The 15,080-nt window shown below is 33.5% G+C and overlaps 1 protein-coding gene across 1 annotated transcript in view; it reads right to left on the reverse strand.

The window, feature by feature from the left end:
• Nucleotides 1-15,080, reverse strand: part of LOC145291511 (ceramide synthase 5-like) — a 187,651-nt gene that overhangs the window by 101,802 nt on the left and 70,769 nt on the right. The window lies entirely within an intron of this gene.

Here is a 15,080-nt window from a genome sequence, read left to right on the forward strand (position 1 = left end):
CTCTTTTCTACAGAGAGGGGTTGCTCTTTTCACCAATATTTTTGAAAGTCATCCCCCTCTTTTCGATTGACTAGCCTTAATTTAAAACATTCATCACTTCCGTTTGGCAATGAGCGGAACAGCAAAGATGCCACATTTTTTGGGGTCTTTTTTCACGATTTTTTCCTCCTTCGCAGTATGGGTTTGAGCCTGCCTGCCTACTACCACTTTTTTTTTGCTCAACACACACCCCCCCAAACACCGCCAGGAACCCAGGCTAATATTTAATAAAAGCAACCCAACCCTCCATCCCCTCGGTTTAAAATAATGCTTTAAAATTTTGGAGATGAGGAGTGATAATTTTGTATCATTATGACTAGCGCTCTTATCCTGACTGTTGGATTCAAAACATTTTGTTCATTATAACTTAATCTTCAGGTGCATCTTTTCGAGCCTGAAGATCTTTATGTTGAATTCAGGAACTCTTACATAATTTCTAGCTGAACCCTTTATTTAATTCACGGAGTTAGCTTGTTCTCATTCTGTCAACCATAACCAGGTAAAAGTTATTACTAAGAAATAATTGTTACCTATTATGTCACATGCCAAATTTCAAAATTTATACTAGAATTGACAACACAAGATATGTGGTATAATAGATAAGAGCCTTGGTTAACGTAATCTTTACTTATATATAAACTAGCGGGGGTACCTGGGTGTTTGGATGTGTAAAAGAAAAAAAAGTGTTAGTAGTCAGACAGGCTTGAACCTGTGACGCAGTGACGTGAAGACAAAAGAAAGTGAAAGAAAACGTGACATCTTACCGCTACGCTATGACATCAGAGGAAGTGAAAAGCGTTTAAATTTAGTGATGTCAATCAAAAAATTGACTTGCTCACAAGTGCAGAAATGAAGGCTGGCTGAAGGCCAGTTCAGCTTTCCGCCATTTCATTTATTTGTTTCCCCACAATGTTGGGGAAAACCAGCTCGTCCACAAAAAGGGAGTGTCCAAATGAATAGCAATCGTCTGATATGAGAGATTTCCTCCCATACTGATCAAAGCTAATTGCTTTCTGGACGTCCCTGACAGAAAAGCTGGGAAGCTGCCTTCGCTTTCGATTAGTTTCGCTTTTATATGAAAAATACAAACAAACACGCAAGAGGATGGAATAGCGTGAATTTTATAAAAGTCGATCAAATTAAATCTAGAGACAACATCTTAAAATCTTCGCAAATCTTAAATATTATAATCTAGAGAGTATATAAAAAGTTTTAAAACATTTATGCATGGCCTACAAATAGGTCAGTCCATTAAAATCATGTGACTTGCTGACATCACAGAATAAGGTATAATGACCACAGTTAGGTGATAGACAACTATTATGAGGATTGTTTTAAAGCAGAATAGGTGCATTTTAAAATTCATTCAATACACTTAAATAAAACTTCACTACTCATTTTTAATTGTAAAATAATTCTTTATCTTTTAGAAAAGAAAATACAGTCATTTTGGATCAATTTTACGAATCCTTCAGAAATTTCTTTAGAGAAAGGATATCACATAAAAGGCACAAAAGCTTCAATGAACTAAAAAAAAAAAAAAAAAAAAAAAAAAGTCCATTGACCTACTTGTTCCTATTTACTTGCCTCCCACGAAGGCAGAGTTAGACACAGGGTCGGTTTTTAATGTAGGGAAAATCCAGCCCCCCCCCCCAAAAAAAAGGGTCACTCTGGATATGAACAAAAATAAAATTTGTCTCAGTCTAGAAGGATTTCTCCTTCACTGAGTGAGGACATAAAAGGTGAATTCCAAGTAAAATGTTGATAAAAAAAAAAAAAAAAAAAAAAAATCTAATAAAAATAAGGAGGTAGAGTAATTTGAATTTGAAAATTGCATAGAGATTTTGTAAAGGATTTGAAAAAAGAAAAACATTTCGCTTCTTTGAGATGAACATATTGGACGGAGAAAACAATTAGCACAATGAAATGCTTTCCTAACAACTCCTACAAAACTTAAACAAGTTTCATTTTGACACATTTTCCAAGTAAAAACCATTGTAGCATTCGCTGAACAACCAATACAATGGCTTCATACGATGTTCTCTCTCACACAAATCGCTGTATTTCCTTATTTTTATTATTTTTGTTAGTGACGTGGTGGTGGGGGGTTATCTAATCAAGAAAGAAGGGTTGTGAGGTGGAAGGGAGAAGGTGGAGGAGTAATTTAATTTGGGAGATTAAATAAAGATTTTATGCAAACGGGTTAAAAATAAAAACAAACATCTCAAATGCAGATAATGTGACTGACCTTGTTTAAAAGAAAGTCCTATCACCATAAAAGAAAAGATTTGTATTTTTTTTTTTTGTTTTGTTTTTATCAAGGCGACCCGAGGATAATGGTTGGAGAGTTTGTCCGTTTGAAGATGAAACGCCATGAGAATTGTTTAAAACGGTTGAAATTGGGCAGAATTTAATTATTTAAGATGACGGCTCAACAAGAATTATTGGTATTGTGTTCCACAAACGGAAATAAACTTTGCTCATGGAAATTCTGTTTAATATTAAGTATGCAAGTTCTTGTGGTGCATGTTTTATAAATCAGGTGCAGCCAACCTTGTTTACACCATGCATCAATGTCCTTACTTTTAATTCAATTATGCCACACAAACCAGTATTACTTCTTTAAAATAAATCAATGGCAATCATACATACACTCATTCGATTGGAGATTCTATTCATATAAAGTTAAATATGTTTATGCTTACATATTTCTATGTAGATATTACAGTGTAACCCGGATATTAGAGAGCCCCCGAATATAAGATATCTTTTCTCTTGTTCATCAGACTAATGTTCTCATCTGGAGTGTGATTTTCACAAAGTTTCAGTCGATGTAACCTCCAACCTTCTTCAGGTGTATCTTGTTGAACTCAGGAATTTGGATAGAATTTCGAGCGGAACCCTTTATTTACTTCACGTGTTCTTGTTCCGTCAGCAATGACTGGATAGAGGTCCTAAGTAGTTCACAAATGTATTTTTCAGTCGCCTACACTGAGGATTGAACCTTCAACCTTCAGGAGAATATCACTTTTTACAATTGATTTTTCTCAAGTACTCTAACCAGTGCGCCACAAGTGGACAATTCTAGTATGAATTTTAGGAGCCTTAACTATTTTTATTTCTAGTAGTAAATATCACTATTACTAAGTACTACTTTTCCAGAGTAGGGAGGAACCTAAAGTTATTTCCCCCTTCACTCGCATGTGGTCTGTAACCTATTTCTTCAGCATTTTTTTTTTTTTTAACCAAATCCTGATAATGTCCCCTGAAATATGTACGAAACGTTGATTACGATTTATTTATTTTAGGTTTTCCTTTTTATTCGCATATTTCTATATATAGAATTTACTCCTAAACCAATGGAACAAATCAAAGTTTGGAACACAGTTGCTTGGAATAAGGGCTCAAAATGTGGAGTATCTTTAGTTTTATGCAAAGAGTAAAAATGAGGGTGAAAGCACTTTGCGAAAATACACATATCTCCGCTTTCCGAGTTCAGCTGAAAGACGCCCCTCCCTGAAGTTTGCTAGAAAGATTCCCCTGAATTCGTCAGCCCCCCCCCCCCACCTGAAGTTCGCTAGAAAGATTCCAGCAAGATATACCTCAAATAGGTCAAAGATTACACCGGTTAAAACGTTGGAAGAGTTTCTAGAAAACTCAGTCAAATAGCTTCGCAATAATTCTTGGGTGTCCTAGGGGCTCTTTTAGGCTTTAATAAACACTCCATTTTTGGGACTATTTTACCATATTTGTCCAAAATTTTCTATGTATGTCTATTTAGCAGTTTTGCATGGTGTTGAACTCAACCTTGAGGACTTTTGGGGCTAAATGGGGAGGGGAGGGAGAACAAATGGATTTCTTTTTTGCATGGCGCAGAACTCATATTTACACATGTTAAGGCCTAAAACTGCACCGTTTGTTCATTTTCATCAGGATTTGACATCCCCTGGGGACTTTTGAGACTAAATGGGGAGGGGGCTGAACTTAGTCATTTTTTTATGCCTAGTTTACTGTACACTCACAGGAGACCGTGCATGCGTCACTTATTTTTTAGCATTTAGTTTTCAATCAGTCACTTTTTTTTCCACATCTTGAGGTATTTCAGTCTTGCTCGTTATAGTTCTGATCTCTCTTTGACACCCCCCCCCCACGCCGTCCGGCACAAAGATAAATCTGACTGCTTTTCTTCATTTTAACAAAAAGCATTTATTACAATTACTTTCCAAACAATGCTTGCCTCTTATTTTTTTCTAACTGTTCATTTTTTCACTTGGCATGCATTTTTTTTTTTGTCTTTCCTCAATCACATGTCGGTCATAGGTAGCCATTTCTAATCTTCGACTTTACACGTCCAACCCCCCCCCCCTACACTTTTTCTTCACCCGACCACGTGGTACCCTTTTTACTTTTTCTTCTCGTGCACACTTTCTAATTTGCATATGTGCTTTTTTGGCTACTGCCGTTAATATCCTCACAAGTCAGCTATCTTACAGCTGCTGCTGCTATTTTCCCATGCAATCATATGCACTGTACAGCTTGACTTGAAATCACAACAAAAGAAAACAATGTTAAATGTTGTTTATTTGGCATAATGATCAAGAGTGTTTGCTACAAAAATTATTCAGCATTAACGTAGGGAAGACAACTCACTTTACTTTAGGTAAAAGATATCGCCTACAATCCACACCTTTTTCTATGAGGTTGAATACTGTGATGTAGCCTTATTTGATCCTACAGGATTATCAACAGAAAGGGGGAAAAAAGATTAAAATTTAATCAAAAGTGACACAGATTTATCTCTCCTGGTGCGACCATGTGCCTTTCTTGCTGTTTACTATACAGCCACAAAAGCCTGCATCTTCAACTAACAAAGAAACTATAGAGAACTTGTACATTGTTGTGTTCTCGTTGTGCATTCCATTCCCAAATTTTGCTAAATCTATTTTTATCAGGGACCCTTTTTTCTTTTTTTTCTTTTGCCGCCATAAGGAATTTTACACTTGATCCAAGCTAACATGCCTATGATAATTCTTAAGAGGATAAGGGATTTGGGAGGTAAGAATGAAATAGATCATATGAAAAGGATACACGTTGCTTTCATCATCTACCAATTATAAAACCATGTCCACCTCTTCATTTTTTTTAAATAAAAATAAATAACAAGTACAAATGGTACAAATGATAAAGCATTTATTCAGTTAAGAGCTCACATTCCAGGTATAATACAAAGATCAACAGAATTACTTCATGATAAACGCATTCACTTTAGGGATAAAAAAGAATATCAGCAAGATAAAAGACCACACTTTAAGATGCTGGAGGTGGATACTCACACCACCAATACGGTATGGAATGGGAGGGGGGGGTCATATAAATTATCATTTTTACTGATAATTGTTCCTAAAACGACAAATGAAACTAAGTCAAACAGTCAGACGAGTCTTTATTTGTATTATATTGAACCAGTTGCCAGAGAGAAAGAAATAGAGAGAGAGACTGCGAACAGAGAAAGTGGGTGGTAGAGGGGGAGAAAAACTAAAAATGTTTAATATTTTAAAAAGATTTTTTTTCACAATAATACATTTTAAAACCTATAAAAGTGATTAATTTAGTAGCTTTGTTTTTCTGTTGATTTGTTTTTTTATGAAGTTTAAAAATATATATGGCAGTGGTTCCTAATCAATATTTAACCCAACCCACGGTTTCCGTAAGTCGGTTTTAAGAATTCCGAAGCCACCTGGAACATTATATGGGGTTTCAGACTGCATTTATCAACTAATTCTAAATCACATTTTTAAATCTAGTAATTTGTGCTTCTTTTAAGATATTTTATTGAATAACTAAATTTAAACATACAATAGGAGCTAACTTATTTTGAGTTCTTGAACTTTATTGGTTGCTTTAATTTAGCGGGAGTAAATCTTAAAAATTAGATTTTGATAATTTGTTTTTCCTTTTTGTCATACGTTAGTAACTAAAAATATAAATATATATAAAACAAGCCGAGCATGCAAGGCCCCCTCCATGAATGAAAAATTTACTTTTACCATAACTAATGTTTGAACAAATTTTTTTTTTTTAAATTCAAGGCGTGGTCATTAAGAAAAGTGCCAACAAATGAACAAGAGTGGATTACTAGGTCCAATCCCTCCATTGTCGGAGATTAAAAATATTAATATGAAAATTAAAAATAGCATCTCTTTAATGGGAAACAAGAATATTTACGAGAATGAAAACGTTCTTTAATAACAATTGTTTTGTAGGTAGTCTAGTTTTGTAAATTACGTTTTAAGAACTTACGATTGACTCATTAAATTTCAGGCTAGTATTTATTATATTTTAGAAATAGTATCTCCTAGGATTTTTTGTTTTTTGATTGGTTTGCTTGATTTTATTTTTAACTAGCGGGGTTACCCGGCGTTGCCCGAGTGTTTGTTTCCCGGACGGGGGGGGGGGGAGGTTATGGTAGGTAAGTAGGAAGGATCAAACCCGGAGTCATGAGTAAAAGTAGGAAAATAAAGTGTGAAAAAAAAAAAAAAAACATCTGCAACGTTAACAGTTCGGCCACCAAGAAAAGTCCATTCCAGTTGTTTAGGAAAAAAAAAACAAAAAAAAAAAACGACTACGGTAGGTCGGCGCGAACGTGAAAATATAATGTGAATTGTCCAGCACGCTAACCACTACGCCACAGAGCACTGCAGCTTAGTTTAGTGATTTTAAATAACTTCACATGAAAGAACTACGAAGCCAAACCGGTGTTCTCTTCTCAACTGTTCCTTGTGAACGATCCCCAAACGGTGTTAAGTGGTGGCAGGGGGAGGAGGAACTTATCAGAGAGAAAATATTTTACCACTTCCATTGATCTTAACCGATTTTGGCCGTGACTTCTCAGCAGAAAAAGTATAGAAATCTAAGATTATCGAGGAATTTGAGAAATAATAATCCTATAACACACCTCAGATATTGTTCTGCCGTTTGTGCATATTATATTTGCATGAAATATCTTGATTTTTAATCCTATTAATGTCAAAATCATACGGGAAAAAATGAGTTCATTTTATTTATATAGAGATTAGAACCTAAATACAAAATCTAGGAAATATGGATATAACTTTTCTTAAACATGACAGCTAAAGGCTGCTTTCCCCATGTGTACTTTGAATTAATTTTTTTTTTCTCGAAGTGGGTGCCTATAAACACTACAATAAGTCTTTTTTTTTTTTTTTTTTTTTCACCAACACATTTTTCATTCCAAAATGTAGAAAATACTCATATTCATATCTACAAACAAAATTAGGCTTCAAATTCCTAAAATCTGGAATAAAAATTTCTACCCAGTCATGGCCGATGGAGCGAGAGCGTACTGTTGTGGCTACCGAGAGTAAGAAGAAGGTTGATGCATATGACAGCGTAACGTCACTTCCTGATTAACTTGTAGGTATAGACAGCTTCTGGTATTCAACCACGTGGTCACGCTATTAGGCAAATAAATAAATCTCCACTGGAAGTGTGCAGTTCAAATCTGGTGCCTTGGGGAGACATTTTGTCACCCAAACCCCAGGAAACACCAATGGCCGATGCCAACGAAAAATCAGTAACAACGGCTGTTGCGATAACATGCAATCATCTGCACAAGTGGTCAAGAGCTGGAGAACACTGGAAATCTGGGAGACTTGTCACTTGGTCTCCAGGGAACACCACAGGTTACTGCCAGTGAGCAATCACTGATGATGGCCTGTGAGACAACGAATGAAAAACACGGGGGGGGGGGGGAATGGATAGAAGAACAGAAAACCAAAACTTTAAATATAATTTCTGTATTTAAAGTAATAGTTATTTAAATATTTCAACATAATCTTGTGGGCAAAATCCAGCTTCCGAATAAAGGGCACTCTGGATAGGAACAAAAATAAAAATTGTCTCAGTCATGAAAGATTTCTCCTCCACCGACCGAAGACAGAAAAAGTAAAGTGTAGCATCAAAACAGATACTACACTGAGATCTTGTTCTGAAGGCCAAAAAATTTGTGTTTAATTTTTCTTTAATTGTTTGTTCCCTAAATTCATAATTCAGTTTTATCAGTATTAAATACAGTATTAGTATATGGCTTTAAAATTACTTCATTTTACATAGGTAATATTTATATTTTATAACGTTCAGTTTCAGTATTAATCGAACTGTGTTTTTTATTTAAAATTTTTTATTGCTCTTTTTCAAATGGCACTCATATAGTACTGACAGTCTGACAAATCTTACCTACATTGCCTGCAGACATTTTTCAGTTAACAGACCTTCTTACTCTCGGTGGCCGTGGTATTATCCCCCTGGATTGAATGAAGGATTCCATTTGATATTCTATGCATATTCCTGAGTTTGACAGAAAGATTCCCGAATTCGACTCGTTACACCTGAAGGTTAGAGGCTACATCAATTGAAACGTTGTGCAAAAAAACACTGAGAATATTCTATACCTTTTCAAAGCCACCATTCGCCCATGTATGGAGTATTGTTGCCACATCTGGGTTGGTGCATCTACCATTCGTGTCAAAGTTCAAACCCCTGTCCCATTGCCGCAATGTTGCATCTCTGTGCCTGTGTTACAAGTATTTTAATGGAATGTGCGATGATGAATTCACTTTTTTTTTATCACTTTCGACTCCCTTAAGAAATTATGATAAACAGAGTTGTAAAGTTCGATTCAAACTCCTAAAATATCTGACTCCTTATTAGATGTTCCAGTTCTATTGATTTTTCAGTCAAATGATAAAAATGAAATAAAATCCTAACTTCTAGTGATTTGTTTTAATCACTTGAACAACTGTTTTATCCAATTGATTTTGTTTTTTTAAGTAGCTTTATTTTATTTTCTCTTGCAATTTCAAAGTTCATTAACGACAGAATTACAACCACAAAATTATCTAAATACTTTGCTATTTCTTTTTAAATATCAAAACTAATTGTATCTATGCAGTCTTGTCTAGAGAATTAAGTTAATTCGACTTGATTTAGCATTAAACCAAGCGAAAATGGAGGATATGCCATAAGGGGTGGGGGTAAAGAATGTTTTTGTTAAATCTTTCTTTTTCAATGAAAAACGTTTTTAAAGTTTGTTTTTTCTCTCGGAGAATCCAACTTGATTCTGCATTAATGGATCTAAAAAAGGTTGATATGCCAACAAAAAAAAAAAAAAAAAAAAAAAAAAAAAAAAAATTAAGCTAAGACTGTCAATAATAAAAATACGATTGGATTCTAAATATTTGGAAAATCAATCGGATTCTAAATATTTGGAAAATCAATTGGATTCTAAATATTTGGAAAATCAATTGGATTCTAAATATTTCCACAAATCAATTGGATTCTAAATATTTCCACAAATCAATTGGATTCTAAATATTTCCACAAATCAATTGGATTCTAAATATTTCCACAAATCAATTGGATTCTAAATATTTCCACAAATCAATTGGATTCTAAATATTTCCACAAATCAATTGGATTCTAAATATTTCCACAAATCAATTGGATTCTAAATATTTCCACAAATCAATTGGATTCTAAATATTTCCACAAATCAATTGGATTCTAAATATTTCCACAAATCAATTGGATTCTAAATATTTCCACAAATCAATTGGATTCTAAATATTTCCACAAATCAATTGGATTCTAAATATTTCCACAAATCAATTGGATTCTAAATATTTGGTATATCAATAATTGAAATCATCTCAGATACAGAAAGAATGTTGTTTTTAATTTTTTGTGCATCAACATTTAAATATTTGTTTAACAATTCTAAATTGAATTCCTTACTAATAGAAACATTTCAAAATAAGATTTAAAAAAAAAAAAAAAGTGAAACTTAGAACTTTGAACAATCTTAACCCTGCGTTAGTCACCTGGGTGTTTCAAACATGTTTAGTCCCATGGAGTGCTGATACACCCCAAAACAAAAATGTTTATAGCATTATTATTTTGTAAAATATAGTTATTCTGCTGGTTCAGGATATATCTAGTCTCTGTTGAACAGCTTGAATCACTAATATCTTGTTGATATTAATATAAAATAATACAAATAATTATAAAACTAAGGAAAAATTAAGATATTACATTAGCTAAGCTCATAGTTGCAAAACTGAAAGAGTAATAAATTGTAAATAAAGTAATCCCATCCAAATTTATAAAAGAAAAAAAAAAAAATACATACCAAAACATTAATTTCATATTAAATAAATAACCAATTGATCTATAATATGCGCTTATATCTAAAATTTTCATTCCCACTGGAAAAATACTATCTATAAATCATAAATATGTTAGTCAGCTGGGGTTACTAGACACTCCAGAAGCCAAAGCGACGTTTACTGCCAAGGAAAACTGAGATAAAACTGCACCATATTAATGAATCAGGAGAGTATTAGGAGGGAGGAAAAGAAATAAGTTGCCAACTAGGAATTATGAGTACTTAAGCAAAGTTGCGGGTGACAAAACACCCCATGGGATTATCGCAGGGTTATTTAAGAGCTTGTTTTTAAAATTATCCAAATTTGATAGGAAATATAAAAGCATTACAATTAGTCCATACATACGACATAAAATTATTCCATTTCAACATTCACCTCAAAATATTGAATCAATACTTGAGATACCTCTCCTTGGGGAGATCAAACACTGTTCATAAATAAAATACAGGATTTATTTCTCATCTATATGATTCCTGTTGGCAGAGTGTTTTAAGAATGTCAAATTACTCATGATTTCTGAAAAGATTTGTAAATAAATTTTTTTTCGTTTGTGTAGAGAAAAAAAAATTTAGACTTTATTCTATGAAGTTTACAAAATAATACATGCATATCAGTTTTCGGGTGCTAACAAGTTTCAATGGCAAAATTACTCAGGTACAAGGTTCAAACCGTCTCATCGATGGTAAAGTTTTGTAAGCCACACTGAACAGTGTTAGTAAAGATGAAACATGTTTGCATACACACATATGAAGATTGATCTGCCATTTTATCTATCTATACAAGCTATATAATACTGTGATTTAGTGTTAACTTTCAGAAATCTTATGTTTCTGGAAAAATTCAGGGCATACTTGAACAAATTCAAATTGCCGCCATCTTTAAAGGATTTTTTTTAATGAATCGATTGAAACTGTTTTAACAACTGTTATTATAAGCACGGTAACAGGTTCAGATGAAAACCATATAATTTCAAACTGAAAATTCACGAAAAGAAACTTTCAGAAAATGTTGAGAAAGGAACAGAACAGAAATAGAAGTAATATAGTTCAAAACTTGATTTTCAAAATAAGTAAAAAGTCAGATATTAAATAAAAACAAAAAAAACTTAGGTACATTAAAAAGATATACTGCAGTTTTATGTACAGGGTGGAACAGTAAAATTGTCGCCCTAGAAAGGTGACATTATTCCATTTCCATTTGATGAAAACCTTTCTTTTTTTGTTGCAGACCACCTGTTTTTTGGCCAGTTGACACAATGTTTAACGGGCGAGATCGGAGATGCACCACTGTACAATTTATGTTCTCTACTGATTCAAGTTATGACAAGACCATTGTTAGCACCCTCAAAATGTAAATCTGGATGGTTCAATGCTTGAGGATACAGCTCAATAAAGTTACCGGCTACAGTTATGGTCTTTGGTGTGGTTTCAAGTGAGGGCCACATTATGCCACCTCACATCTTCGAAGTCAACTTGAAAGTCAACACCAAAGTGTACCTGGATGTGCTGAAAAATGTGGTGATCCCCTGGTGCAATCAGGTGGCTGCTGGCAGACCCTGGGTGTGGACTATTTCATTTGGTCATACGTCAAGAACATCACGTGACGTACCACAATACCAAAGCCAATGTGGAAAAGGCATGCTCTCCGTTTCAAACTGTATCGAGACTGAAGGTGGCTACACTGAATAAAAGTTATCTAAATTGATGTTTTTCAATAAAAGTTTTAAAATAAAGCTGTAGTGTTGTTTGCTTTAGGGCGACAAATTTATCGTTTCATCCTTTATTTATAGCTCTATTGCAATTTTTATTAGATAACTATGGCACAGTGGTTAGAGTACTTGCAAAAATCAATTGTAAAAAATTATATTCTTTTGAGGGTGCAATTCTCAGTGTAAGCAACAAATATATTCTCATAGGAATTAATCTGAACTTTATAAAACTATCTGAATTTTTTATATTATCAAATACATGCTAGGTTTTTTGGTAAAGCATGTTTTTTCAATTATATTTCACTCTTTGTGTATACCAATTTTTTTTTTTTTTTTTTTTTTTTAGAAGCTCAATGCATGTTAAATGTAACAGAACATATAAAAGAATAACAGTATAGTTACATTCCAAGATCCAAATATTTATTTTTTATGCAAACACAGCTCCTGCAGCATGTTAAAATTTCAGTACATTTTTTTACAGATCAATTTTGTTTTGCTGAAGCAAACGATTGTCAATACCGGCTCTTTTTGTGCATATACTCTTCAGAAAAATTACATTATATCGTCATGAATTTTTTTATATATAAGCAAAGAATTTCTAATTTTTCTAAAGAGTATATGCATGAAAAGAGCAGATATTGACATGATAATCGCTTGTTTCTGTTGAAACAACCAAAATTTTAACATGCTGGTGGAACTGTTTTGAATGAATGAATGAATGGATGCGATAGATAGATAGAAAATACAGTTATCTTAAATACATGTTTAGTTCTGATAACCTCAGAGGAAGATAAAATTTTGACAGTATAGACAAATGTGTGCAGAACAGGAAACTTTGATGGTATAGTTACATTGAAAGAGTTCTTAAGTCAGTAGATACAGAACGTTTATGGTAGCAGGTATAGTTCACATGGGGGGGGGGCAAGGAAAACATGGGATGAAGCGATAAAAATGAATTTGAGAAAAAGAGGGATAAATAAAGACCTCGCCAGAGATAGGTTAGTTTGGAAACCAAATTTTTTTTTTTCTTTTTTTTTTTTACTCAATGTTTTTTTTTCTTTTTTTTTTTTTTTTGTTTTTGTTTACACCACTAATCAAAGCCTGAAGGCCACTCAAAAATAAGGGTTGATGAGTGTATGGTGATCATCAGGATAACACCATAATAATTAGTGCTGGTTGGTTGTTGTTTTACGGCATATCAACCTTTTTCAGGTTATTTAATGCCGAATTTAGTTATTTTGAGGAACGATTTTTAATGGAGTATATTTGTTTTTTTAAGGGATTCTATTTAACCCATAGTTGGGACCCTAACAGGTAATACCACTACGGGTCAGAGTGGACCTGGGAGCAGTGGCTGCACACTCCCCCAAGGCCCGCAAGCTGGGGCCTCACCATCAGATATAGTTTTAGGTCATATCCAGGACCAATTAGCGCTGGAAATGGGTTGGAAATGTCAGTAAATAAAGTGGACATTAAATCGAATATTATTGCTATGATTATACCTATTTACTATGCCTCCCCACGGGACAGAGTTAGACACCAGGGTCGTTTTTTTAACGTGGAGAAAAGGTACAAAAATAAAAATTGTCTCAGTCGTGAAGGATTTCTCCTCCACCGAAAGAGAACAAGAAAATGAAGTGCAGCATCTGAAGAACAGATACTACACTTTGATCTTGACCAAAAGGCATTACTATGATTATAAACCACACATGAAATACTTAATATTTTTTAAAAATTTTGCTAATTTATTATTAAAAAAAAAAAAGAAAAAGTCTAAAGAAAAGTTTACTTGAAAATAATCTCAAAGAATTCTAGGTCATGAGAGAAGGTAACAAGAAACACCAGCTGTAACTATGGCAACCAGTTGTCAGAGTGGAAGAGTCATCATCATCATCATCGTTGGTGGACACAATTAAAACTGATCATAATGCTGTTAATGAAATGATGATCAGCTGCATCCTTTAGTCACTCGTCTGCTCACTCGTGCGTGAAGGGTCACAGAGGAAACAGTTCAACTTGAGAAGGGCTAAGGCAAACAAATGCAATCAACCATGAACTTGGTCATTATTTGGTTTAATTACCATCAGAGTATGCATTGCCTCTTTTTTGTGGCCAATATTAAAACTAGCTGCTTTTCTTGACTAATCGAGTGCTTACAGTTTGCAGTGATTGGTATGGTAGCACCAAATTTGTAGTAAACGTACGATGAAATGTTTAAATGTATCCACCATGGTTATGGAGTGAGGGTTAGAGTCACTGTTTTAGAAAACAGAATATTAATCAGAGATTTGAGATGCTGACTTCACACTCCCGTTTTTCATCCTGTATCATTTTAAATCTAATTCTTTAAATTTTGTTCATTAAAAAAAATAAATAAATAAAAGTTTAATTCAGAGAGCCTCGAGCCTCTAAAAATGCCAGCCTTCTTTAAAATCAAAACATATATATATATATATATATATATATATATATATATATATATATATATACGCACACGCGCGCTTATTCAATTGTAGTTCACCCTATGAACGGGGAAATTAGCTTAGGAGTGAAATACCTATTAATGCAGAGATTTCTTCTGCATGTTAGTTTAAATAAAAAAGTTTTTTTTCCTTTAAAATCGCAATATTTGAAGTCAGATTTTTGGATCTCAAAAGAATCAAAAGAGTCTGAATACTGAAGGATTTAAAAATTACAAATCAGAGTCAGAGCTCTTTTAATCTGAGCCCAAGCTCTGACTCCAAATCTAAAATTATCCTGATATTGATATCCAAATGTGCGACTTTGTAGAATTTGCTGGCATAATCTATAAAGATTTGTTTGGGTCTACCTATTGCATTTTTTTTTTAAATGATAAAAACGAAATTGCGAAAATAAATCATATCCTGTAATGGTAAAGAATTTTTTAAATAATTTTTGAATTGCCATCTGGGTGATTTTCAAAATCTAATAGAGACTTCCTTATCCAAATGTAACATCTTTTCTTCACCTAATCATTCAAAATATGGTTCCTTTATTGTAGATTCTTAATGTAATCATCGGGGCAAAATTACACTATTTTTGATAATGTTAGAGGTTAAAAGTTAAGT

Source organism: Euprymna scolopes, chromosome 12, assembly GCF_053919585.1.
Source record: "Euprymna scolopes isolate OS-2025 chromosome 12, ASM5391958v1, whole genome shotgun sequence".
Classification (NCBI taxonomy): domain Eukaryota; kingdom Metazoa; phylum Mollusca; class Cephalopoda; order Sepiida; family Sepiolidae; genus Euprymna; species Euprymna scolopes.